We start from the raw sequence: 25201 nt of genomic DNA, 5'->3' as shown, positions 1-25201 counted from the left end.
CCTGGTCCAGCCCCTCTGTCAAATTTTAGAACCCATTGTGGCCCGCCAATAAAAAAGTTTTCCCATCCCTGCTATATACTATAAGCTATGTTAATGTCGTCAGGCCATTATAGAGTATTTCTTCTGACATTTTGAAGGAGAAATAAAACTCAACGTTTTATTTTTTTATGATGTTTGAGGCATTCTGACTGAAATACAGTTCAATTGAGGTTACCAGTAGTCATTTCCATTACCTGTCAATGTAAATTAGAATGTAACTTACTACAGTGAACCCTCGGTTATCGCGGTTAATGGGGACCGAGACCACCCGCGAAAACTGAAAATCCGCGAAGTAGCGGCGCACCTTCAAAAATGCTTAAAAAAAAAAAAGTGCGAAGTAGCGGCGCACCTTCAAAAATGCTTTTAAAAAAAAGTGCGAAGTAGCGGCGCACCTTCAAAAATGCTTAAAAAAATAAATAAATAAAATAATATATATATATATATATATATATATATATATACGGGTAGAGAGAGAGAGGGTGAAATTCATGTTATAACAAAAAAAAAAATTATTAAAACATTTTTTTATTCCCCAGCCATTATTTTTGTATTTATTCAATTACTTCTTTTTGTATTTATTTAATTACTTCGACTTTTACCTGCTGGTACGCCGTCCGGTGTGCCCTGGCATTCTTCATTTATTTATTCATTTATTCATTCATAACTGACAGCCTCGCGCTCCGCTCATGCCCGGGCGGAAGGTGTTCCTCTTCGGCTTAACAACCACGCACGCCGGCCGGTCTCCTCCGGAGCTCTCGCACGGTCCCGAACGGAGCGAAATGTCGCCCCGCTAGTGCCCGGGCGGAAGTTGTTCCTCTTCGGCTTAACTGCCACGCACGCTGGCCGGAGCTCTGGTACGGTCCGAACCGCGCGAAACGTCGCCCCAAATCGTGCCCGGGGGAACGTGCTCTTCTTTGTCCACTCTCCTCTTCGCCCACGTTCTTCTTCGGCGGACGCCAGCCGTCTAACCACTCCAGCGCCCCGTCGTGCCGCTCGGCGAAACTACAATGCCCCCGAATATTTTTTAGACCCGCGAAGCACTGAACCCGCGAAAGGTGAACCGCGAAGTAGCGAGGGTTCACTGTATTGCAACCAGATACCTATAAAATGTCATTTAATTTGCACTGTTTTGATCGCCACTGTTTTGCTCATTGAACAACAAATGAAAAGATGAATCATACACAGTGTTTGTAAAGATAATTGTCAATGTTTTATTAAATGAAATTCCAATGTAAAATTGTGTAATATTGTGTTATATAATGGGTCTACAACATACATTTCTCACAGACAAGTAGAGCTTTTTCTCATGAAATGTGTTGAAAAAAAACTAACATTTGAACATTGTTTTGCGTTACAACATCCGTGTTTACTGGTCATAAATTATTAACTTAAGTTTAATATACACTACACGAGCTGGGTAGCCACCACGCCTCAACCACCATAACAAGTTCGCTAACCCTTTAAGTCGAACGAGGTAGCTAACATATCGGGTTCAATTTGTACCAAAAATATGCTGTTGTGCCTTGTGTCTCTGTATATGTCGTCATGACGTGTCATTTGACAAAGCCTTGTGTCGATGTTAGTTGTCGATGTAACAGTCTATGTTAGATGTCAATGTATGTCTATGTTAGATCTCAATGTGTCGATGTTAGATGTCAATCTATGTGTCTATATTAGATGTGTTTATGTTAGATGTCTATGTAAATGTTTGTTAGATGTCGATGTGTGTAAGATGTCTATGTAGAGGTTGGTTAGATGTCGATGTCTATGTAAATGTTTATGATGGATGTCGATGTGTCTGTTAGATGTCCGTGTTTGTTAGATGTGATTGTAATGGTTTATGTTATAGACGTCAATGTAAGTGTCAATGTTAGATGCCCATGCATGTTTGTTAGATGTCGATATATGTGTCATTGTTACATTTCAACGTAAATGTTGTTCGTGCAAGTTTCCAGTCCTCCAGCTACGTGACATCATGCGCGTCAAAGTGATAACTCGTACATTTCACGGAGGGAAAAAAAACAGACACCATTGGTAGTTTTGACCGGGAAAAAAAAAAATCATTTATTTTTTTCGAACACCTCATGTCTCTTTCAGCGTAAGAATAAACATGACACGACCAAAATAAAATATACCAACACAGGCAAATATTTAAGGAGCACTCAAGAGATACACTTCAGCTCATTTAATCCCACCTATTTTTACTAACGCAAACCCTTCAATTCTAGCGCCCACAGAATAGTGTGCTATAATGCTATAAAAATATGGAGCCTTTACCTGACAGCGTTTGAATATAACTGAATTCCCATTGCTCACGAAAAACTGAGAAACTAAGAACAAACATTTCAAGCACAAGCTTGACTTGACTTCAACAGTTCTATTTTTTCTTTTGTGACAGCTCAGACATCAAAATAATGCTTTCCTTCTATAAAATAAAAACAGCATGACAAAAGGTGCTGAAATAAACTATATACGGAAGTGCGTGAGTGACAGTGTGTGCATGTGTTTTTGCAACGCATGTGTACACCCCGCCATACAAATTACACAATTCGTTGGGTATGTGGTATACACTTAAAAACAATTGCCTTGGAGCAAGTGAACACAACACGTCTCACACTGTATACATGCTGTAGAAGGGCTGGGCGATATGACCTCAAATCAATATCGCGAGAAATCGAGCAATTTTACCTCGATAACGATAAATGCACAATAAATTCCCACGTGGACTAAAATCAAAATAAATGCAGGAATTGCATATTGACTGTTTTTTTTATTGACCAACTGGTACACTTTACTTTCAATGAAAAATAAAAGTACAAAAATCATTTGTATGAACATTCCAAATAGCTTGCAGGGTTCGCGGTTAACTTTAAAAACTGCTTGCCCATAGGGCAAGTGCCACTAAAATTTGCCTTGCCCGAGTGGCCAAATTACTTGCCCGACTTGGGCAAGTGACAATTTTTTTTCTCTAAGAATAAAATGTTTATGGTTGTAAAATGTGCGCCACAAATGTAAATAAACATATAATCTGATAAGCATAAATTAATCTTGTTTTCATCATCAACCATGAAACCCTACTCACAAGAGCAAATGTATCATCCTGTGCAGTTATTGAAAATGTTAATTGTAGTTTTAATAATTAACAAATCTGCATGTTAAATTGGGAAAATGATATTACAGCAATCCAGATGATCAATTTTAAGTCCAGGAGAGCGTATTAATTGAGGAATCACATGAGTAAATTATGAGTGTGGCAAATTTGTGTATTCCTTTAAGACCAGTGCCTGTGGTGCTGCCTCCATAAATTTCATAGCATAAACAGAACACAGTCACTGACACTATGTCAGGTCACATCATGGAGCTAATGAATTAACAGCCAATAATCAAATATTACTCCCTTCCTTACTCACAACTGAATTGTCTACTTAAAAATATTCGAGCTATTTTAGTCATGTCAGAGGAATCCGAAATGTTCGGATTTGAACGAACTCGTCGCCACTCGTAAACATGCGCAGAAGGTAAGAAAACTTCCGGCTGTCAATTTTCGGCCAAAATATCGTAGGTTTTTGTTGTGTTTTTCAAACTTCAAATGAGGATGCTACGACAGCGAGTTCCAATACTGCGGGATTTATTGACGTCCACTTTAACTCGACATTCACTGAACTAACTGATCCCCGTAGCGCCCGCCCATTACCCCCGATAAGGCCAATGGACCATACCAAAACATAAGGGGTTGTCTGGGTTAAACCATCACCATACAGTGCACACAAACAGATCACACCACCGTTTTCGTCAAAATTAAAGATATTTGGCTGCTTTAAAAAATGCTTGCCCGGTCGGGCAAGTTGCCCATAATTTTACCTTGCCCGTGGCCAAATTTCACTTGCCCCGGGCAATCGGGAAGCGGTTAACCGCGAACCCTGAGCTTGCTTTGCATGACTTGAACAATGTCACAAAGAAAAAGGGTACCTCTTGCGAAATCTTTTTCTGCAAATAGATTGCGCCATGATGCTCTCATGATGTAAATAATGGCAAATAAAAAAACGCGAAATAAAATGAAAGAAAATGTCAATGCAAGCCAAATAAACAAGTGGGTATTATCGGGGAAAATGTGCCATCTCGAGTACTCTGCTGCGCAGTCGCCACTTGTCATCTATGTAATGCACAGTTAGGCTCAATCAGGGATCCATGTTGCGACCCGACCACAAGTCGGATGTAGATGCAAAATGCTTGACATGTCTAAGCTCCCGGCCCGATGTAGTCCATATCGGGAAATACGGCTTTCATGAAGCGTTTAAATCCTGTGCGCGCCACGTAACTAGAGGAGCTTTATCTTTAGCTATGTGCTAGGCTATCGCGTCCACCTCTGAGACGTTCTCTCGTATGGTGTCGCCTCCGTTCATGGGCTGTTGTCACTTGTCGAACCTTGCTTCTCACTTTGAACTTTCAGCACAGCATGGTTGTGTTGTGGGTGGTGAGAAAGCTTCTGGATTTGAATCGCCAGCAACGAGAGCGACAGACGGGTGGAGTCACATGACTAGAGGCGCTGTAGCGGTCTTAAAGGGGCATGAACATTGCCGCAGACAAAAGGCTTTTCTTTTTTTATTCATCGAATTTACCGACATGGGCAAAATGATTTCGGTCATTGTAATAAATTTCGGTAACGGTAAATTTTCGGTTTATCGCCCAGCCTAGCATGGCTTTCTTTGCCGTGGGTGTCAAATATTTTACTTTGTTTTCAGAGTGCTTACAGACCTCTTGGTTTTGCCTCAAAATAATTGTCTGCAAAGCAGTCTGTGCCATCCGCATCATTGATGTGCAGGAGTAGCTTGTTGGTAATAAATAGCTGCAAGAAGTCCGCTGTTTGCCGCAGCATCCAGTGGTCCAGCGCTCGCAGTGAAAGTCTTGTCTGGCAGCCCGAACCATCCCCAAACATTTCGAGATGCACGCCCACTAAATTCCAGAAATATAAACATGGACAAACTTGACATTCTTCCAGATTCTGTCTCTTTGCATTGTTTTGAAGTTACTCCTGCAACTTTTCCACTTCTTCGATCCTCCCCATTGTCTGAAAAAGAAGTGTATATTTTGATTTGAAATAATGACCTCAACATACCAATACATTTGTTTATCATCTGAACTGGATTATTTTGAAACAACATTTGGGATGGACATCTGGGATTTGTTGTTGTGTATATTCAGAGTAATCCTTTTCTTGTATATAGCTAAAGCAATAGTCGCTGGCCTTGAAAATGGGTACAAGACTTGACCAAATTAAGATGCCATAAGGTCTAATTTGCCCCTTCTCTACCACAACCGATTTAGAGGCCATTAGTAACAGATTTGAGAAGACCACTTTTAAAGATATGAAGCCAGAGCTCGGCACCGGACCCATTTTTATTATTTATTATAATTTTAATGTATTATTGAGCAAATGACACAATATGTCAGTAGTGATTACCACAGAAGTCATGTCAAAATAGTGCAAATTCTGAGGTCGACTTCAAATCAGACAGGCGGAGACGAGCGCCAGAGAAGAGATGAGAATCAGAAGAGATGTTGAAGAAGCTAATAACAAAAAAAACAAAAAAACACATCAAATCTCCATGTAGTAGCAACGGGGATGGCTCATGGGGTCAGGAGAAGTGAGCGGGAGATGGGGAGTATGAGGTGCCGTTGGGGACAAAAGTCAGGAATCGCTTCACACTTCTGAAATGCACTCTTACACACCAGTGAAATTGTTGTTGCTCATGCATACTTATGAAACGCTATCATACATACGAGTGAAACGCTCTCATACACACTAGTGAAATAGTTGTTGCTCATACACTCGTCAAATGCGCTCATACACATAGGTGAAACATTCTCATACACACCAGTGAAAGGCGCTCAGGCACAATTGTGAAATTATTGTTATTCATAAATACAACTGAAACATGCTCATGCCCATACACGAGTGAAATGCTTTCATACAAACACCCACACTGTTGAAAATGCTGTCATGAACACAAGATCGCTTACAAATACTAAAATGTAAAAATTAATCATTTATTTAGCAGGGATGCATGGTGGGCGACTTGTTAGCACGATGGTCTCACAATGCAGAGGTCGCGGGATTGATTCCGGCTTTCCTGTTTGGAGTTTGCATGTTTCCCACACGCCTGCGTGGGTTCTCCGGTTTCCTCCCACATTCCAAACACATGCATGGCAGGTTGTTTGGACACCCTAAATTGGTGTGAGTGTGAGCGCGGATGGTTGTTTGTCTTTGTGTGACCTGCGATTGGCTGGCAACCAGTTTAGGGTGTACCCCACCTACTGCCCCAAGATAGCTGGGATAGGCTCCAGCACCCCCCGCAACCCTTGTGAGGAGAAGCCGTACAGATAATGGATGGTGGGATGGCATTCATAATGGACGGCCGCCACGGTGGGCGACTTGTGAGCACGATGGTCTCACAATGCAGAGGTTGTGGGATCGATTCCGGCTCCGGCCTTCCTGTGTAGAGTTTGCATGTTCTCCCAAGCCTGCGTAGTTTTCTCTGAGTTCGCCAGTTTCCTCGCACATTGCAAAAACATGCATCCATTTACTCTGATGCCAATGTTTTCTGTACCTTATGGCAGATTTTTCTCTTTGCCGAAGACTATTAGCACTTGTAGAGCGAGGACCTGTGCCACAGTCGTCAACTGCACCCTAAAATCAGATCATTTTGTATTTTAGACATTACACACTACACAGTTAAAGATGGTCCAAAAAAGAAAAATGGATTAATGTATTTCAACTTACATAATACTCTTTAAAGAGCTGACCAGCTCATTCCCAGAGGTACGTATTGGGGCGTATTGGTCGTCTTTACAGAAGACTCCAGGAGGTAACTCAGGTTTGACCTTCAGCCACAACAGAGTGTTGGGTGTGAGTGCTTCCAAGTCGTTGAGGTCGGAAGATGTCCTTGTGATAGGCCTGCTGTTTATAACTGCTTCAGCCTCACCAAGCAAGGTATATTGACTTTCTTCACCCGAAATTTGTTCTTTTACAGTGACATTCAGGATTTTTCTCACAGACCAAATAAGTCGCTCACAGCTTCCTCCGTGGTGGGAACCTGCTGGGGGATTGCTATGCCACTGAATACCTTTTTGCAGCATGTGTTTCTCGATTTACTTAGTGTTCCATTCTTTGATTGATTTCTTCATTTCACTGTCAGCTGATCTAAAGTTGGTTCCGTTATCAGAATACATCTCTCTCACTTGTCCTCTTCTGACAAGAAATCTTCGGATTGCGTTGAGACAAGCATCTGTGTCACGTGAAGATGCAATTTCCAGATGTACGGCTCGTACAGCGAGACATGTAAAAATCACGCCGTATCTCTTTACTTGTCCTCTAACCCTACTTACTTAGAATGGACCAAAATAATCAACGCCAATTCTCTTGAAAGGCGGATCGTCAGGTAGCACTCTTCTGATGACTCTAGCAGCTCGAGGTATCCAAAACTGTTGATGCAGATTAGCCATCATGTGGTTCCTTCCAGCGTGAGCTGTAATCTCATGAATGTATCTCAGGACTAGCTTTGTGTTATGTGAATCCTTGGCAAGATGGCTTGCTGTTTTGCTGTTTCAGGCATGGCTGCGTGGCTCAACTGTCCACCAACCCTCATGACACCATCTTGAAGTACTATATTGAACTTGTAAAGTGGGCTACTTTTCTTCACCCTTTTTTGTTTTTCAAATATGGCTAAATCTTTTTTGAAACTTCGCCTTTGACAGTATTTCACAAGTTCTCTTTCTGCTTTATCCAAGTCGTCGCAGGTCAAATACTTTCCTTTGACAGTTCTCTTGAATAAATTCATCTTGCCTTCTTCACCTAATGTGATTAACTCCTTTCTATTTTCCTTTACTCTGTCAGTAAGTCTTTCAGCTTTAGAAACCAGGCTACGGCCTGCTTCAATGCTGTCCAAGACGAATAATGGTTCATCCACTGGCCCAGAGAATCTTTGGGCTACAGTGACTGAATTACATGCACTTGAGTCACTCATTTGACCTCCAGGTCATTAATTGGTAATTTGAAGTGGTTTTTGTGTTTAACTAAATTCCTGGACACTGCCTGATTTTTTTCAGAGCTGTACAACCACTAGAAAGGGTGGTTCCCACAATGTGAGTTTTGCTCAGGTGGCCCAACAATGTCAAAAAAAACAAGTAGGGGTGTGTGTGTGTGTTTGTATAAGCTACATGTTGGGGACCAACATCGGACAGCACACCCACTGTAGGGGACCAAAATTTTTGTGGGGACCAAAAATCTGGGCCCCACAAAAAAGAGCATTGAATTCAGTGATAAGAAGCTCAGGGGGAGGTCCTGTCAAAGTTTCAGGGCTTCCCAGGAAGGTCACAAAAACAAGACGAGTGTGCTAGAAATGTGTGTGCGAAAAATTACTCAGGATCGCTGTCTAGTGGTCGGTCCCGGTACTGCACTTACGCACACTTCACACACTCGGCTGGTCTGCGCATGTGCAGGACAGTCTGCTTTTTGTCAGGCAGCCACCCTCCCCTCCCCCACAGCCCAACCCGAAAAATTGAGATGTTAGTTAAGTATTTATTCCTATTATTGAGTGAGATTACATATTTTTACTTGGCAGCTGGCACAACAGCTAAGCTTGGAGCACAGTTATTGCAAAATAAAATAAATAAACAGTAACAACAATAACGATTGTTAATATTGTTATACTTTATAGCGTAACCTATTTATACAAATTTTCTGTATGCAATTTCAAGTGCAACTAATATAGTTGTGCATATAGATAGCCACCAAACTCCATACATTAGATAAAAATAAGAGCCACGATGTTAACCAATTAACAGTTCAAGAAAAAAGCAGACATCCAAGAACTTGCTTTGTTACTTTTGCGTGGCCAGAACTACAAACCCCAAAGCAGAGCAAACCCAAAACATCAGAGAAAGTACAATACTTTTGTCAAGGAGTGGTGCTGCTGCTTTGCGATCGCTGCCACCATAGTGAACGCGCTCCCACATTCGTGCACACGCACACATGCCACACACCTGTTTTCCACGTCCTGTCAGTCCACTCCGTCGGTCCGCATTTATTTCGTTGGTCAGCCATCACGGTTGGGTGCGCACTAGATCGCTGTTAAACCATCTTCTACGCCACAGTCCTCGTGTTCAACAAACATTTCTCCCGAATTCGCCTACCATGCACAACTCTCCACTTTCAAACCGAGCGCCGCTGTTACTTCCGGGTTTTTAGCGCCAAGCACTTGACGCTAGCGTGTGACGTCATGGCGAAATACTAGGTTTTAAAATAAAAATTTTCTTTTTTTTGTACAGTCTAAGTGCATGGGGTTATGATAGATCGAATGAGTATACCTTTATGTACTCACTAACATTTATGTTGATCATAAAATGTTGTTTTGATGAAGAAAACTGTTATTTTTTAGAATCAATTGGCTTAGGGCACTTGGGCAAACTACGGCCCGGGGGCCACTTGTGGCCCGTTAAACGTTTCAATCCAGCCCCCCAAACTTGAAAAAAATTAAATGAATAAGCCTTGTTAATGGTTTATTTTCTAAATACTGTGGTTTTTCAAAGACATATATATTGTTGTAATGCTTTTGTTCACTTTCGTTTAAAATTAAATGTATTTTAGGACTCATTGTGCCCCCCCCCCTCCCAATCAAAAAGTTTGCCCATCCCTGGCATAGTGGATGGGCCGAGGAGTTTAAAAGGCACACATCATGCATTTTTCAGTCAGTTTTAGCCAGGGCTTGGTATGGGGAAGACCAGCTGGTTTACATGTAATCATTAAATTTTCCCAAGTTTTATTTAAGTTAATTGGACAAAACAAAAAAACGCAATATTCTTCTGCCAGAGAGTATGTAATATTCTTCTGCCATTTTATTGTAGAGGGCCATTTTGAGCCCCTAACAATATTATTCAACCAAGAGATCATGAGTCGTCGCCCACTTACTTTCTGAAGTCAGCTGGGATGTCACGGCTGTGACCCTCGTGAGGATAAAGTGGTTCAGATGGAAAAGTAGGACTAAGGGCTTTTTCTCAGGTTTCCATGCGCAAATCCATGTATATTAGGTTAATTGGAGACTCTAAATTCTCTACTCATCAAATGACATTCGTGACTCTGATGGATAGATAAAATAGATTATTAATCTGCCATGGGAAGTCCAAGGTGTCTGGTAGAAAGAAATGCATTCATACACTCATTACACAGTCAACCAAGCAAAGACACAAAGCCTAGGGCAGGGGCGGGCAAACTTTTTGATTGGAGGACCACAATGGGTTCTAAAATATGACAGAGGGGCCGGACCAGGAGCAGATGGATGGAGTGTTTTGGAAACCTCATCTCATCTGAGAAAAAAAATACATTTAATTTTATATGAAAGTGAATAAAAGCATTCCAACAATAATATTTGTCTTTGAAAACCACAGTGTTTAGAAAATAAAACATTAACAAGGTTTATTCATTAAATTTTTTTCAAGTTCGGCGGCCCGGATTAAAACTTTTAACGGGCCGCATGTGGCCCCCGGGCCGTAGTTTGCCCTCGCCTGGCCTAGGGCATAAACACATACATGTAATATCCAATCCGCTTATTCTCACAAGGATAGCGTGCTGGAGCCTACCCAGCTGTCAACGGGCAGTAGGCGGGGCACACCCTGAAGTGGTTGCCAGCCAATCGCAGGGCACGCAAAGACGAACAACCATCTGCGCTCAAACTCACTCACAAATGCAACCTCCACACAGGAAAGCTGGGTCCCGGGATCGAACCCTGCACCTTGGGACTGCGAGCCGGATGTCCTAACCAGTCTTAACTCATTAAATACCAGCCATTTTCACTGGAGCAACCCACTCAATCCCAGAGTTTTCCTGGGTTTTGACTAATATTGCAAGGCCCACAGAATATTGTATTCTAATGCTATATAGACATGGAGCACACCCGAAGAAAGATGAGACTCTCTTCTTTCAACAGAAAAAAAATGTTTGTTCCTATCTTTTTCCATTCTTGAACAATCGGCATTTGAAAATAGCTAAATTTCATGAAAACTCCAATCCCTGGGGAAAAAACTGAGAAAATGAGCTTTTTGTAAACTGATGCATTTTGACCATAATTTGAACTTTGACACTATTATTTATGGCTTTTATGACACCTCTAACATCTAAATAATGCATGCCTTCTATAAAATAAAAAAAAGCACAAAAAACATGTTTTTGATAAAATAAATTTATTTGCACATAACACTAAACGACTGAACTGTTGAACTATGTACAAAAATGAAATACATCAGTGTCATACATACTTTTTTTTTGTGTGATATAAAATAAAACAGTTGCCTTGATGCAAGGGCACACAACATAGTTCACACCACATTCTTGTTTCACTCCGTTTGCCTTTGCGCAAACAGACCCGACACTTTCGTTGTGGTCTGGCTTTGCTGGTCCGTGGAAAATAGGCGAGCTTGTGTTTGTCCACTGGGGTTTGTGTGAAAATAATTGTCTGGGAAGTGATTGCTGTCATCCGCGATGTGCTGCAGAAGCTCATCCGTGAGAAACAGCTGCAGGAAATCAGCTGGCTCCTCAGACTCCAAATGGGCAGCGGCATTCAGTGGTCCAGGGGTTGCTGTAAAGTCGATTTTCCTCGGTTGCCATCCAGTGTGACGCCATCCGGAACCACTGCTTCCTGATGCACAACCTGTAAATTACAGAAATATAAACAATTGGAAATATATATTTATTGCTGCATTTTATTGCTGGCGTGTGAAGTTTCATATTATAATTTACCTTTCTTTACACCAACAAGACGAGGAGGAACTTTCTTGCCGCGGGATGCACAATCTGTGAATTTTAGAAAGTATGCATGATTACCACACCATTCAGTATTGTTGTTTCCTCGTCGGGGAGGAGATACGCTCGCGTCTAACTGCACATTTATGCGACATTTTCTGCCCGCAAGATGCATGATATGTACAATAAAAGCATGAGGGGTAAAACCACATGTTCAATGGTAACTTGCGAGCGCTTACCTCCTCGTTCGGGGGGATCTGGTGAGGACTCTCAGCTGCTTTGGCTATTGTCCGAAGGCAGGCGATGCAGGCCGCAAGGCACGCGCACCCTCTTTAGACGCCTGTTTGTTGAGACGACGACGAAGCGTCATCCTCTCAACCAAAGCGTCTCCATCGCCTTGATGCTTTTAGGAAGCTTTTTTTTTTACAAAAAAGCATTCCTCGATCGTCATTTGCTTGGAGGATTTCATTGCTAACGCTACTAATACGACTGCTGCTAGTGCTGCCGATGCTGCTGCTACCCACGCTGCTCTCCACACTTATAAGTCTACCCCAGGATCCCGCCCCCCATTTGTACCTCTGGCGCAGATTCAAGGCGGATCTTTTGCACCTCTGCCCCCTGCTGGGTGATTTTTACATGATTCACAATGCGGACAAGGCTGATTCTCAGTCAGAGGTTGCATCAGACCCTTATGTACACTATGACGTAAAAAAGACAGGAAACGAATATAAACATATAGATGTCTTCAGGTACCGACTCTTTATGTACATGTGAAGTTTTGGATTTTTAGCAGCATGTGCATGAGAGTTATTAAGCATTTTGTCCATTGCGGCGAAGGAAATCTTAAGTGAAAACTTTGAAGCCCCGCCCCCGTCATATCGTATTTCGGAAACAAAAGATTTTAGCCCCAGTGTTTGTCCCAGGTCTTAAGATGCTACAGACAGAATTTTAAGGCAATCAGATGAAGCCTTTAGGATCAGGGTGCAAAAGAATGACCCCTGTAAACATGCAAAAAAGGGCAAAAGTCGGACTTTCAAAAATTCATAACTCACTTCCTGTTCATATTAGACGTTAAAATATCAAATTTTTCGCCATGCCCGATGAGATTGCCAAGTTTGGTGAGTTTTTGTGCATGTTTCGGGGGTCAAAAATGCGATCGAACAATCGGAAAAATAATAATAATAATAATTTCAACAAAAACAATAGCGACTTCGCAGCGGTCGCTGCTCAGGCCCTAATAATAATAATAATAATAATAATAAAAGTAATAATATTTTCTACAAAAACATTAGGGACCTCGCAGCCGTCGCAGCTCGGGCCCTAATAACAATTTCTACAAAAACAATAGCGACTTCGCAGCGGTCGCTGCTCAGGCCCTAATAATAATAATAATAATAATAATAAAAGTAATAATAATTTCCACAAAAACAATGGGGACCTCGTAGCGGTTGCTGCTCGGGCCCTAATAATAATTTCTACATAAACAATAGGGACCTCGCCGCGGTCGCTGCTCGGGCCCCAATAATAATTTCTACACAAAGTCCATTTTGGTGACCCGCCCCTTTTAAGTAAATTCAAAATGGCCGACTTCCTGTAAAACCTAGCTCATTGCTCCAAGAGACTTTTTGTAGGTCTTGGTCTTATACATACAGTGAACCCTCGCTACTTCGCGGTTCACCTTTCGCGGGTTCAGTGCTTCGCGGGTATAAAAAATATTCGGGGGCATTGTAGTTTCGCCGAGCGGCACGACGGGCGCTGGAGCGGTTAGACGGCCGGCGTGCGCCGAAGAAGAGCGTGGGCGAAGAGGAGAGTGGACGAAGAAGAGCACGTTCCCCCGGACACGATCGGTGGCGACGTTTCGCGCGGTTCGGACCGTACCAGGGCTCCGGCCGGCGTGCGTGGCAGTTAAGCCGTAGAGGAGCACCGTCCCCGGGCACGGGCGGTGCCAAGCGGCCCCTAAGTTTAACCGAATGGAAGCTCTGGAGGAGGAGGGCATGCTCGCGTCACAGTAAGCCGAAGAGGAGCACCTTCCCCGGGCACGGGCGGTTCCAAGCGGCCCCTAAGTTTAACCAAATGGAAGCTCCGGAGGAGGAGGGCATGCTCGCGTCACAGTAAGCCGAAGAGGAGCACCTTCGCCGGGCACGGGCGGTTCCAAGCGGCCCCTAAGTTTAACCGAATGGAAGCTCCGGAGGAGGCGGGCATGCTCGCGTCACAGTAAGCCGAAGAGGAGCACCTTCCCCGGGCACGGGCGGTGCCAAGCGGCCCCTAAGTTTAACCGAATGGAAGCTCCGGGGGAGGAGGGCGGGCGTGTGTCACAGTTAAGCCGAATTGGAACACCTCTTCCGCCCGGGCACGAACGGAGCGCGAAGCTGTCAGTTATGAATGAATAAATGAATAAATAAATAAATAAATAAAGAATGCCACCTTTCATTTCACAGGGAACACCGGACGGCGTACCAGCAGGTAAAAGTCGGAGTAATTAAATAAATACAAAAAGAATGGCTGGGGAATAAAAAAATAATACGTTTTAATAATAATTTGTTTTTTTTGTTATAACATGAATTTCACTCTCTCTCTCTCCCCGTATATATATATACATATATATATATATATATATATATATATATATATACATATATATATATATATATATATATATATACAGATATATATATATATATATATATATATATATATATTTATTATATATATTGTATTTTCTTTTAAGCATTTTTGAAGGTGCGCCGCTACTTCGCGGATTTTCAGTTTCCGCGGGTGGTCTCGGTCCCCATTAACCGCGATAACCGAGGGTTCACTGTACTCCATAAAATTTACAAAAAGCGAGGTGAAACACTCAACCAGGGCTGCTTTTTTGAACATTTCTCGAGGGCCATGGCGAGCCATTTCAAAAAAGCTGCACAACTAACGTATAAAATATTGATAAATTTGCTCTGCCTGATGTGTGTGTCAAGTTTCACGAGTTGTCGTTTATATTTAGAACCTCATAATCAGCGTTGTTTTATTGCCAAAAAGTGCAATGCCACTCCCACAAATTTTCACGAAAAAGGATGAATTTCGTATTGTGACATCCTCATGGCCGAAACAGTCCTCCGAGCATATATGAGGGCGACCTTGTTGAGTTGCACGGAGAAAAACATCCAAGAAAATAACTTGTATTAGCTTTTACCAGTTGGTGGCGCTACTACTACGATGAAAAATAAGTTGGCAGATGTCTTCAGGGCTGAAGTATCCTCAAATGTGTACAACTTCGAGAAGATAGGATCATCTGAGTCATGTTGCCGGAGCTTTTGTTGCCACAGAGTACAATCTGACTTTTCAGCACCGTAATAGCCACGCCTTTTGCCAAAACGTCACAAAATTCGGCAGAGAGTAAGATCATTGTCTTGAGTCTTTTCTGACTAATTTTCAGTCGGATTCGTCAAAAGGGCACCGTGCAGTATGTGAAAATTAAAATAAAAACACATTTTTGATTCCACTTGGCGGCGCTGTGTGTATAACAAAATAATAACATTAAGATGTCTTCAGGTCGGGACGTTTTATTTACAGGTGAAGGTTTGGATTTTTAGGAGCATGTGCAGGGGAGTTATTAAGCATTCATTTATTTGTATTAGGTTCATTTTGTCTTCTTATTATTGATATTTGACTGATTCATTAAAAGCAGACAATTATGTTTTAGGTTAATTTTTTACCTGACATGTTTCGGCGAGTCTTTCGCCTTCTTCAGAGTGTCGCATGATGGTGTCTTGAGACCCGTCTTTATCAGCTGATGTTCCATGAGGGTGTGACTTACCTGTCAAAAAAATTAAAAATCAGAGCAGTAAAAGAACAAGCACAACATGAACATTACAAATCAGCAATCACTGACCACTGCAAAAGGGAAAACCACATCATGGACCGGGAGAAGGGCAGGGTCATCCGCACCGAAGAGAACAAACAACAGCGCTGGATCAGAGAGGCCATTGAGATCTGCAAGCGAGGCATAAAAACCATGAACAGAGACAAGGGAGCCTTCATCCTCTCTACCACCTGGAGCAGCATCTTGGCAGAGTGAACGAACAGCGGGGGGCGTGACTTGCCTTCATTCTTGTGACAGGTAAGTCACGCCCTCATGGAACATCAGCTGATAAAGACGGGTCACAAGACACCATCATGTGACACTCTGAAGAAGGCGAAAGACTTTCGTATTGTGACATCCTCAAGGCCTAAACACTCATCCGAGCAAATATAAGGTAGATTTTGTTAACCTGCCCGGAGAAAAACATAAACGAAAATAATTTGTATTTGTTTTAACCAGTTGGTGGCGCTACCACTGCGATCAAAAATAAGTTGGCAGCCGTCTTCAGGGCCTGAATATCCTCAAATGTGAAAAATTTCGAGAAGATGGATCATCTGAATCATTTTGCAGGAACTTTTGTTGCCACGGAGATTAATCAGACTCTGCGGCACCGTAATAGCCACGCCCTTCGAAGGAAAGTCACAAAAATAGGGATAGAGTAAGATCAATGTCTTGAGTCTTTTCTAGCCAATTTTCAATCGGATTCGTTAAAAGGGCACCGTGCAGTACGTCAAAATGTAAAAAATGATATTGATTGGCGCAAGGTGTATAACTGAATATAAACATATAGATGTCTTCAGGTACCGACTCTTTATGTACATGTGAAGTTTTGGATTTTTAGCTGCATGTGCAGGAGAGTTATTAAGCATTTTGTCCATTGCGGCGAAGGAAATCTTAAGTGAAAACTTCGAAGCCCCGCCCCCGTTCATATAGTATTTCGGAAACAAAAAATTTTAGCCCCAGTGTTTGTCCCAGGTCTTAAGATGCTACAGACAGAATTTTAAGGCAATCAGATGAAGCCTTTAGGATCAGGGTGCAAAAGAATGACCCCTGTAAACATGCAAAAAAGGGCAAAAGTCGGACTTTCAAAAATTCATAACTCACTTCCTGTTCATATTAGACGTTAAAATATCAAATTTTTCGCCATGCCCGATGAGACTGCCAAGTTTGGTGAATTTTTGTGCATGTTTCGGGGGTCAAAAATGCGATCGAACAATCGGAAAAATAATAATAAGAATAATTTCTACAAAAACAATAGGGACTTCGCAGCGGTCGCTGCTCAGGCCCTAATAATAATAATAATAATAATAATAAAAGTAATAATATTTTCTACAAAAACAATAGGGACCTCGCAGCCGTCGCAGCTCGGGCCCTAATAACAATAGGGACCTCGCAGCGGTCACTGCTCGGGCCCTAATAATAATAATAATAATAATTTCCACAAAAACAATGGGGACCTCGTAGCGGTCGCTGCTCGGGCCCTAATAATAATTTCTACATAAACAATAGGGACCTCGCCGCGGTCGCTGCTCGGGCCCCAATAATAATTTCTACACAAAGTCCATTGTGGTGACCCGCCCCCTTTTAAGTAAATTCAAAATGGCCGACTTCCTGTAAAACCTATCTCATTGCTCCAAGAGACTTTTTTGTAGGTCTTGGTCTTATACATACAGTGAACCCTCGCTACTTCGCGGTTCACCTTTCGCGGGTTCAGTGCTTCGCGGGTATAAAAAATATTCGGGGGCATTGTAGTTTCGCCGAGCGGCACGACGGGGCGCTGGAGCGGTTAGACGGCCGGCGTGCGCCGAAGAAGAGCGTGGGCGAAGAGGAGAGTGGACGAAGAAGAGCACGTTCCCCCGGACACGATCGGTGGCGACGTTTCGCGCGGTTCGGACCGTACCAGAGCTCCGGCCGGCGTGCGTGGCAGTTAAGCCGTAGAGGAGCACCTTCCCCGGGCACGGGCGGTGCCAAGCGGCCCCTAAGTTTAACCGAATGGAAGCTCCGGAGGAGGAGGGCATGCTCGCGACACAGTAAGCCGAAGAGGAGCACCTTCCCCGGGCACGGGCGGTGCCAAGCGGCCCCTAAGTTTAACCGAATGGAAGCTCCGGGGGAGGAGGGTGGGCGTGTGTCACAGTTAAGCCGAATCGGAGCACCTCTTCCGCGCACGAGCGGAGCGCGAAGCTGTCAGTTATGAATGAATAAATGAATAAATAAATAAATAAATAAAGAATGGCACCTTTCATTTCACAGGGCACACCGGACGGCGTACCAGCAGGTAAAAGTCAGAGTAATTAAATAAATTAAAAAAGAATGGCTGGGGAATAAAAAAATAATACGTTTGAATAATAATTTGGTTTTTTTGTTATAACATGAATTTCACTCTCTCTCTCTCTCCCCGTATATATATATATATATATATATATATATTTATATATTTATTATATATATTGTATTTTTTTTTAAGCATTTTTGAAGGTGCGCCGCTACTTCGCGGATTTTCAGTTTTCGCGGGTGGTCTCGGTCCCCATTAACCGCGATAACCGAGGGTTCACTGTACTCCATAAAATTTACAAAAAGCGAGGTGAAACACTCAACCAGGGCTGCTTTTTTGAACATTTCTCGAGGGCCATGGCGAGCCATTTCAAAAAAGCTGCACAACTAACGTATAAAATATTGATAAATTTGCTCTGCCTGATGTGTGTGTAAAGTTTCACGAGTTGTCGTTCATATTTAGAACCTCATAATCAGCGTTGTTTTATTGCCGAACAGTGCAATGCCACTCCCACAACTTTTCACGAAAAAGGATGAATTTCGTATTGTGACATCCTCATGGCCGAAACAGTCATCCGAGCATATATGAGGGCGACCTTGTTGAGTTGCACGGAGAAAAACATCCAAGAAAATAACTTGTATTAGCTTTTACCAGTTGGTGGCGCTACTACTACGATGAAAAATAAGTTGGTAGATGTCTTCAGGGCTGAAGTATCCTCAAATGTGTACAACTTCGAGAAGATAGGATCATCTGAGTCATGTTGCCGGAGCTTTTGTTGCCACAAAGTACAATCGGACTTTTCAGCACCGTAATAGCCACGCCTTTTGCCAAAACGTCACAAAATTCGGCAGAGAGTAAGATCATTGTCTTGAGTCTTTTCTGACTAATTTTCAGTCGGATTCGTCAAAAGGGCACGTTGCAGTACGTGAAAATTAAAATAAAAACACATTTTTTATTCCACTTGGCGGCGCTGTGTGTATAACAAAATAATAACATTAAGATGTCTTCAGGTCGGGACGTTTTATTTACAGGTGAAGGTTTGGATTTTTAGGAGCATGTGCAGGGGAGTTATTAAGCATTCATTTATTTGTATTAGGTACATTTTGTCTTCTTATTATTGATATTTGACTGATTCATTAAAAGCAGACAATTATGTTTTAGGTTAATTTTTTACCTGACATGTTTCGGCGAGTCTTTCGCCTTCTTCAGAGTGTCGCATGATGGTGTCTTGAGACCCGTCTTTATCAGCTGATGTTCCATGAGGGTGTGACTTACCTGTCAAAAAAATGAAAAATCAGAGCAGTAAAAGAACAAGCACAACATGAACATTACAAATCAGCAATCACTGACCACTGCAAAAGGGAAAACCACATCATGGACCGGGAGAAGGGCAGGGTCATCCGCACCGAAGAGAACAAACAACAGCGCTGGATCAGAAGGCCATTGCGATCTGCAAGCGAGGCATAAAAACCATGAACAGAGACAAGGGAGCCTTCATCCTCTCTACCACCTGGAGCAACATCTTGGCGGAGTGAACGGACAGCGGGGGGCGTGACTTGCCTTCATTCTTGTGAATGGTAAGTCACGCCCTCATGGAACATCAGCTGATAAAGACGGGCCACAAGACACCATCATGTGACACTCTGAAGAAGGCGAAAGACTTTCGTATTGTGACATCCTCAAGGCTTAAACACTCATCCGAGCAAATATAAGGTAGATTTTGTAAACCTGCCCGGAGAAAAACATCAACGAAAATAATTTGTATTTGTTTTAACCAGTTGGTGGCGCTACCACTGCGATAAAAAATAAGTTGGCAGCCGTCTTCAGGGCCTGAATATCCTCAAATGTGAAAAATTTCAAGAAGATGGATCATCTGAATCATTTTGCAGGAACTTTTGTTGCCACGGAGAATAATCAGACTCTGCGGCACCGTAATAGCCACGCCCTTCGAAGGAAAGTCACAAAAATAGGGATAGAGTAAGATCAATGTCTTGAGTCTTTTCTAGCCAATTTTCAATCGGATTCGTTAAAAGGGCACCGTGCAGTACGTCAAAATGTAAAAAATTATATTGATTGGCGCAAGGTGTATAACAGAATATAAACATATAGATGTCTTCAGGTACCGACTCTTTATGTACATGTGAAGTTTTGGATTTTTAGCAGCATGTGCAGGAGAGTTATTAAGCATTTTGTCCATTGCGGCGAAGTAAATCTTAAGTGAAAACTTTGAAGCCCCGCCCCCGTCATATAGTATTTCGGAAACAAAAGATTTTAGCCCCAATTTTAGCCCCAGTGTTTGTCCTAGGTCTTAAGATGCTACAGACAGAATTTTAAGGCAATCAGATGAAGCCTTTAGGATCAGGGTGCAAAAGAATGACCCCTGTAAACATGCAAAAAAGGGCAAAAGTCGGACTTTCAAAAATTCATAACTCACTTCCTATTCATATTAGACATTAAAATATCAAATTTTTCGCCATGCCCGATGAGACTGCCAAGTTTGGTGAATTTTTGTGCATGTTTCGGGGGTCAAAAATGCAATCGAACAATCGGAAAAATAATAATAATAATAATTTCTACAAAAACAATAGGGACTTCGCAGCGGTCGCTGCTCAGGCCCTAATAATAATAATAATAATAAGAGAAGATAAGATAAGATGTCCTTTATTAGTCCCACAATGGGGAAATTTGAAAGTAATAATATTTTCTACAAAAACAATAGGGACCTCGCAGCCGTCGCAGCTCGGGCCCTAATAACAATTTCTAGAAAAACAATAGGGACCTCGCAGCGGTCACTGCTCGGGCCCTAATAATAATAATAATAATAATTTCCACAAAAACAATGGGGACCTCGTAGCGGTCGCTGCTCGGGCCCTAATAATAATTTCTACATAAACAATAGGGACCTCGCCGCGGTCGCTGCTCGGGCCCCAATAATAATTTCTACACAAAGTCCATTGTGGTGACCCGCCCCCTTTTAATAAATTCAAAATGGCCGACTTCCTGTAAAACCTAGCTCATTGCTCCAAGAGACTTTTTTGTAGGTCTTGGTCTTATACATACAGTGAACCCTCGCTACTTCGCGGTTCACCTTTCGCGGGTTCAGTGCTTCGCGGGTATAAAAAATATTCGGGGGCATTGTAGTTTCGCCGAGCGGCACGACGGGGCGCTGGAGCGGTTAGACGGCCGGCGTGCGCCGAAGAAGAGCGTGGGCGAAGAGGAGAGTGGACGAAGAAGAGCACGTTCCCCCGGACACGATCGGTGGCGACGTTTCGCGCGGTTCGGACCGTACCAGAGCTCCGGCCGGCGTGCGTGGCAGTTAAGCCGTAGAGGAGCACCTTCCCCGGGCACGGGCGGTGCCAAGCGGCCCCTAAGTTTAACCGAATGGAAGCTCCGGAGGAGGAGGGCATGCTCGCGACACAGTAAGCCGAAGAGGAGCACCTTCCCCGGGCACGGGCGGTGCCAAGCGGCCCCTAAGTTTAACCGAATGGAAGCTCCGGGGGAGGAGGGTGGGCGTGTGTCACAGTTAAGCCGAATCGGAGCACCTCTTCCGCGCACGAGCGGAGCGCGAAGCTGTCAGTTATGAATGAATAAATGAATAAATAAATAAATAAATAAAGAATGGCACCTTTCATTTCACAGGGCACACCGGACGGCGTACCAGCAGGTAAAAGTCAGAGTAATTAAATAAATTAAAAAAGAATGGCTGGGAAATAAAAAAATAATACGTTTGAATAATAATTTGTTTTTTTTGTTATAACATGAATTTCACTCTCTCTCTCTCTCCCCGTATATAAATATATATATATATATATATTTATATATTTATTATATATATTGTATATTTTTTTAAGCATTTTTGAAGGTGCGCCGCTACTTCGCGGATTTTCAGTTTTCGCGGGTGGTCTCTGTCCCCATTAACCGCGATTACCGAGGGTTCACTGTACTCCATAAAATTTACAAAAAGCGAGGTGAAACACTCAACCAGGGCTGCTTTTTTTAACATTTCTCGAGGGCCATGGCGAGCCATTTCAAAAAAGCTGCACAACTAACGTATAAAATATTGATAAATTTGCTCGGCCTGATGTGTGTGTAAAGTTTCACGAGTTGTCGTTCATATTTAGAACCTCATAATCAGCGTTGTTTTATTGCCGAACAGTGCAATGCCACTCCCACAACTTTTCACGAAAAAGGATGAATTTCGTATTGTGACATCCTCATGGACGAAACAGTCCTCCGAGCATATATGAGGGCGACCTTGTTGAGTTGCACGGAGAAAAACATCCAAGAAAATAACTTGTATTAGCTTTTACCAGTTGGTGGCGCTACTACTACGATGAAAAATAGGTTGGTAGATGTCTTCAGGGTTGAAGTATCCTCAAATGTGTACAACTTCGAGAAGATAGGATCATCTCAGTCATGTTGCCGGAGCTTTTGTTGCCACAAAGTACAATCGGACTTTTCAGCACCGTAATAGCCACGCCTTTTGCCAAAACGTCACAAAACTCCGCAGAGAGTAAGATCATTGTCTTGAGTCTTTTCTGACTAATTTTCAGTCGGATTCGTCAAAAGGGCACCGTGCAGTAGGTGAAAATTAAAATAAAAACAAATTTTTTATTCCACTTGGCGGCGCTGTGTGTATAACAAAATAATAACATTAAGATGTCTTCAGGTCGGGACATTTTATTTACAGGTGAAGGTTTGGATTTTTAGGAGCATGTGCAGGGGAGTTATTAAGCATTCATTTATTTGTATTAGGTTCATTTTGTCTTCTTATTATTGATATTTGACAGATTCATTAAAAGCAGACAATTATGTTTTAGGTAAATTTTTTACCTGACATGTTTCGGCGAGTCTTTCGCCTTCTTCAGAGTGTCGCATGATGGTGTCTTGAGACCCGTCTTTATCAGCTGATGTTCCATGAGGGTGTGAATTACCTGTCAAAAAAATGAAAAATCATAGCAGTAAAAGAACAAGCACAACATGAACATTACAAATCAGCAATCACTGACCACTGCAAAAGGGAAAACCACATCATGGACCGGGAGAAGGGCAGGGTCATCCGCACCGAAGAGAACAAACAACAGCGCTGGATCAGAGAGGCCATTGAGATCTGAAAGCGAGGCATAAAAACCATGAACAGAGACAAGGGAGCCTTCATCCTCTCTACCACCTGGAGCAGCATCTTGGCGGAGTGAACGGACAGCGGGGGGCGTGACTTGCCTTCATTCTTGTGACAGGTAAGTCACGCCCTCATGGAACATCAGCTGATAAAGACGGGTCACAAGACACCATCATGTGACACTCTGAAGAAGGCGAAAGACTTTCGTATTGTGACATCCTCAAGGCCTAAACACTCATCCGAGCAAATATAAGGTAGATTTTGTTAACCTGCCCGGAGAAAAACATCAACGAAAATAATTTGTATTTGTTTTAACCAGTTGGTGGCGCTACCACTGCGATCAAAAATAAGTTGGCAGCCGTCTTCAGGGCCTGAATATCCTCAAATGTGAAAAATTTCGAGAAGATGGATCATCTGAATCATTTTGCAGGAACTTTTGTTGCCACGGAGATTAATCAGACTCTGCGGCACCGTAATAGCCACGCCCTTCGAAGGAAAGTCACAAAAATAGGGATAGAGTAAGATCAATGTCTTGAGTCTTTTCTAGCCAATTTTCAATCGGATTCGTTAAAAGGGCACCGTGCAGTACGTCAAAATGTAAAAAATGATATTGATTGGCGCAAGGTGTATAACTGAATATAAACATATAGATGTCTTCAGGTACCGACTCTTTATGTACATGTGAAGTTTTGGATTTTTAGCAGCATGTGCAGGAAAGTTATTAAGCATTTTGTCCATTGCGGCGAAGGAAATCTTAAGTGAAAACTTCGAAGCCCCGCCCCCGTTCATATAGTATTTCGGAAACAAAAAATTTTAGCCCCAGTGTTTGTCCCAGGTCTTAAGATGCTACAGACAGAATTTTAAGGCAATCAGATGAAGCCTTTAGGATCAGGGTGCAAAAGAATGACCCCTGTAAACATGCAAAAAAGGGCAAAAGTCCTTAAAATGTAAATTTTAGTGCTGTAAATGCATTTTCAGCTCGCGCTGTACACATTTGCTATGAGAGGCATTATCTCATAAGGGAAATATTGGACAATGAAATTAATGACTGCCCAGGCTTCAGGATGTCTTTTTACACTATATAAATGTGGAAATTTACTTTGGAAACGTTTGGTTTAGCTGTTATAAAAGTTTGGTTTTTTAGTGCTGCAAATGCATTTTCAGCTCGCGCTGTACACATTTGCTATGAGAGGCATTATCTCATAAGGGAAATATTGGACAATCAAATTAATGGCTGCCCGGGCTTCAGGATGTCTTTTTACACTATATAAAGGTGGAAATTTACATTGGAAACGTTTAGTTTAGCTGTTAATGAAGTTTCGTTTTTTTAGTGCTGAAAATTCATTGTCTGCTGGCGCTGTACACTTTTTCTAAATGTTGCAATATCTCATGAAGGAAATACTGGACAATCAAATTAATGACTTTCCAGGCTTCAGGATGCCTTTCTACACTATATAAAGGTGGAAATGTACATTGGAAACGTTTGGTTTAGCTGTTATAAAAGTTTGGTTTTTTAGTGCTGTAAATGCATTTTCAGCTCGCGCTGTACACATTTGCTATGAGAGGCATTATCTCATAAGGGAAATGTTGGACAATCAAATTAATGACTGCCCAGGCTTCAGGATGTCTTTTTACACTATATAAAGGTGGAAATTTACATTGGAAACGTTTGGTTTAGGTGTTATAAAAGTTTGGTTTTTTAGTGCTGAAAATGCATTTTCAGCTCGCACTGTACACATTTGCTATGTGAGGCATTATCTCATAAGGGAAATACTGGACAATCAAATTAATGACTTCCCAGGCTTCAGGATGCCTTTTTACACTCTATAAATGTGGAAATTTACATTGGAAACGTTTGGTTTAGCTGTTAATGAAGTTTCGTTTTTTTATTGCTGAAAATTCATTGTCTGCTGGCGCTGTACACTTTTTCTAAGTTTTGCAATATCTCATGTAGGAAATACTGGACAATCAAATTAATGACTTTCCAGGCTTCAGGATGCCTTTCTACACTTTATAAAGGTGGAAATTTACATTGGAAACGTTTGGTTTAGCTGTTATAAAAGTTTGGTTTTTTAGTGCTGTAAATGCATTTTCAGCTCGCGCTGTACACATTTCCTATGA

At 42.2% G+C, this 25201-nt stretch overlaps 1 long non-coding RNA gene across 2 annotated transcripts in view; it reads right to left on the bottom strand.

Moving 5' to 3' along the window:
* The window catches only part of LOC148315705 (uncharacterized), a 57689-nt gene extending 34614 nt beyond the window's left edge, over positions 1–23075 (bottom strand). The window contains exons 1-2 of one of the 2 annotated variants that reach the window (XR_015840665.1): positions 22971–23075; positions 22795–22895 (exon numbers count right to left, since the gene is read on the bottom strand). This is a non-coding gene — a long non-coding RNA (uncharacterized LOC148315705). Of the gene's footprint in view, positions 1–15543; positions 15646–22794; positions 22896–22970 lie in introns of those variants that run through there. The other variant, XR_015840666.1, reaches the window with a different exon arrangement.
* Between the last annotated feature and the right edge of the window lie 2126 nt (positions 23076–25201).

This window comes from Idiotropiscis lumnitzeri, unplaced genomic scaffold (assembly GCF_059441095.1).
Source record: "Idiotropiscis lumnitzeri isolate Australia: NSW breed Sydney's pygmy pipehorse unplaced genomic scaffold, RoL_Ilum_1.0 HiC_scaffold_52, whole genome shotgun sequence".
NCBI classification, from domain to species: domain Eukaryota; kingdom Metazoa; phylum Chordata; class Actinopteri; order Syngnathiformes; family Syngnathidae; genus Idiotropiscis; species Idiotropiscis lumnitzeri.
This window is presented reverse-complemented; position numbering and strand designations above follow the sequence as displayed.